This window comes from Arachis ipaensis, chromosome B3 (assembly GCF_059453495.1).
Source record: "Arachis ipaensis isolate K30076 ecotype BB chromosome B3, ASM5945349v1, whole genome shotgun sequence".
Taxonomy (NCBI): domain Eukaryota; kingdom Viridiplantae; phylum Streptophyta; class Magnoliopsida; order Fabales; family Fabaceae; genus Arachis; species Arachis ipaensis.
Window position 1 is genome coordinate 59,193,330 of NC_142438.1, and position 3,964 is coordinate 59,197,293.

Consider the following 3,964-nt stretch of genomic DNA (forward strand, 5'->3'; position numbering starts at 1 on the left):
ATCGCTTAGGTGTTGCAACAACTTTAACATGTGTCATTGTTTGATGTGTGAGCTCTATATTTCTATTAGTTCATTAAGTTTCCTTGCACATCAATCAATACACATGCATTATCCAATTTCACAATTGCTTGATTGTTGCTTGAATGCTTTTATGCTTCTTCACTACTTGTTTGTATCTTAACCTACAAGTCTTTTAAAGTATTTCAAGCACAAACTACAAGAAAAAAGGCCTATGGCCACGCTTTTTTCTTGCCACGCTTTTGAAGCGTGGCCAAAAGTGGTCAATGGCCACGCTTCTATGAGGGTGGCGGTAGATTAGAGATTTGGCCACTTTTTTTTGCCACGCTTCAAAAGCGTGGTGAAAAGGATCAACGGCCACGCTTTTGTAAGGGTGGCAATTGATTAGAGAAACGGCCACATTTTTTTCTGCCACACTTCAAAAGCGTGGCCATAGAGAGAAACAAGGACGTTTTAAAAGCGTGGCGACAGGGTTTCATTACGGCCATGCTTACAAAACGTAGCCATATCCTGGTACTCTTTTGGAACGCTTTAAAAGCGTGGCCAAAAGGTTTTTTTGCCACGCTTCAAAAGCGTAGCCGTAGAGAGCTACAGGAACGTTTTAAAAGCGTGGCAAGAGGGTTGAACCGGACAGAGAACTGACCGGTTTAAAAGAAACGGTGTCATTTTTGCCAAACTTGCTTACTTTCACTCTTAGCTTGGTTCTAAAGCTCCTTCGTTTCTTTCTCTCTTTCTCCCTCCATTTCTTTCATTCACAGAAACTCAGCCAAAAAACCCTAGCACTGTAAGCCTACACCACTGCCGCCGCAAGGAGTGGCATACTGCTGCCGTCCATCTGTCTATCTAGCTTCCCTCATGCTCCAAGTCTCCAACCCCTGTTCGCTGTCACCGATCGCAGCTGCTTCCTCGAGCTCGGCATCCATCATCTTTGTCTGCTCAGCCGCGCTTCCGCCGCCGTTGGTTGCCGTTAACGTTCGTGTCTTTGTTCAGCCGTCGTCTTCGTTCGCTTTCTTCGTCATTCAAGTTTGCTCGGCGTTTACCATTCGCGTTCACTCGCCGTTCACCGTTCGCGTTCACTCGCCGTTCACCATTCGCGTTTACTCGCCGTTCACCGTTCGGGTTCGCGTTCGTCTGGAAGCCACGTTGCGCTGATTCAAACTCTGCGACCAACCCGTGCGCTCCACCTAGCCGTCGAACTGCTCTCTTTTGTTGCCGCCGTGAGTTCCCTAAACCCACCACCAGACAATACACTCACACAACACCAATACTCTGCTTGAAACTCTTCAACTTCTTATTTCTATTACAATAAGTAACTATTTGATTTGGGTTTGGATTTTTTTTATAGACTGAATTAAAGTATACAATAGTTATGTTCTCTTCTCTATCACATTGATACTAAGCTTTGAATTCTCTTATTTCGTTTCAAGTTTTCCGCACTCAACATGTTTGATGAAATGCTTTAACCATATTTCGGGTTGGTTTTATCATTTCTAGCTTTTAGAAACTTAGTAAGTTGATTGGGCGTGAAATTAGAATAATTGGATCTTAGTAATTCGGAAATTTTAGCTGCAAAAATAGCATCTTTGTAGAAAACATATTAGCATGATGATTCCACTTGCATTAGTGTTCTTCTGGTAAATTTTAACTGTTAGTGTGAACTTGTTAATTTGCTAATTGTTCTTGTGTTGTTGTTCTGTTGTTCTTCTGTTATTTTTATTTTATTTTTTTTGTTGTGATTTTCTGTTTTTAAACCTGTTAAGTTGATAATTTGCTAAATTATTGGGCTGTTGTTGTTTTAATTTGCTAAATTGTTAGGTTTCTGTGATTTAATTTGTTGGATTTTCTATTTAGGTCTTGTTCTTGTTTATTTGCTAAATTGTTGTTGTGTATTTATTGTTGTCTTTGAGATTCTTGCTGGATATTGGTGATCATTGATTTATTATATGCTTCATGTTTTCATTGTTTTCTTCTTCTGAAGGAAAAAAAATTCTGTTTTCATTGTTTTGTTGATTGTTTGTTTTGTTTCAGAAATTAATTTTTTGTGATCAATGCTCAAACTTTAAATGATGTTCTGTTGGTTTTGCAGTGTTTGTTTTGTTTCAGAAATTAATTTTTTGTTATCAATGCTCAAACTCTGAATGTTGTTCTTTACAAAGAGTTGTTTATCTTGTTTCTTTAAATAGCTATGTAAGTTTAACTTGCAGAAAATGTATTAATAAGCCAGAATGTGAGTCAAATTTTGAGCATTTTTCTATTTTCTGTACTAAATTTTGGACTAGCAACTGTGATTATTTGAACTAATTAATTACCTTTATTCTTGTTCAACATGGCACTCTCGGGGCACTTGTCCAAGATTCTGTTAAGAGCCACTACTAGACCCTGTTTTACTATGCACCCACCCTCCGCCACTGCCGCTACCCCAGCGCCACCACTAGGCCGCCACCGTGTTGCTCCAGCCATTCACTCATCATCATCAATCTTTCCCTTCCCTTCCTCTGTTCCAATTCCCTGCTTCCCAGGTTCCCCTTTCATCTCATTTGATTTTATTTCTCTTACATGAATTAATAATGAAGAAACTTATGTTACACATTATAATGACACTCTTTAACATTTTGTTGTTTTCCATTACAGGAATGCTATTGATTCCTCTTTATTCAAGAAATGGTTGCATAACTTGCAAAGTGAGATTGGGATTCTAGCTGATGGCACCTTGGCTCTGAGACAAGTTCTAATTCAGGTAATTGCATCATCAGTGTTTAAAAAGTGGATATGATTTCTGATAATTAGGCCTTGTTAATTGGTAATTTAAGTAACTGACTAACCTGTTAGTCTTCTAGTCTTATTCATGTTCTCAAATCAAAATCAATGAAACTAGTTGGACTCTTTTTGGTGTAAACAGGGTGTAGACATGTTTGGAAAGTGCATTGGGTTTCTCAAATTTAAAGCTGACATTTATAAGCCAGTCTATGTTTCCATTTTTCTTGTGTTAATTTTAGCAAGGGGCTATGAACTAATAGACATTTTACCTGTTATGCTCTATATATATTATTCAAAAATAGCTTCTTGTGCTTCAATCCAAAAATTGGATTCCTCATCATGGCTAGCAATGTATTAATAGTATTTGATTCATAGGCATACCACATTCTGAGCTATGTGGTATCTAAAATGCACAACTATTAGGATCTTTTGCTTCTTACCTTATGTTCTCAGGCATCCATCATTCCTCTTTTGCTTGTAATTTCTGTGCACTTGCACCTGATGCTGATTTCTTTGTTTATATATAATAAAGTAAACCGTGATTCGGTTCCAGGTATTGTATTTGCAAGAGGACCTGCTATGACTATGTTGATACTTCTGGAATCAGATGGTGAAACTTATGCTATCCTTACTAAACAGGTTCTTAGATGTTGGATCCTTGTAGAGAGAACTATATGTTTTTTTTCAAACATTTTAACTAGAGTTCCATATTATGCTTATTATTTTTTATTTATCAAGCAAGGGTTCCTACTGGAAGAATTATTTTGGAATTGCCTGCTGGAATGACAGCACCTGAGGAATTAGCAAAGGTCCGTCTAATTGTATGTTTATTTTATTGGTATTGGTAGTTTGGTACTATCAATTTTTTAAGCAACACTAGTTTTACATGCATGGGGATCAACTCTGCTCAAGGTGTTTCCAGTTTTCTTCTATTTTTAATTTCTCTAGTTTCACTATCCATTGCCATTACCTATTAATTTTTGGTATAGTATCCCTAATAACAATAACAAGACGTTCAGGTGGTTGGAGTTGAATTTAGTTTTGAAACCAAAAAATCCATATCTCATGTATAAATTCTGGTATTTAAATTAAAGATTTTGCTAGCGATTGGCTTTTAAGTAGTTAAGAGTGGAATGTTTTTGCATAGAAAATTAAGCAGTCCATCAAATTTATCAACCTTTAAAAGTTT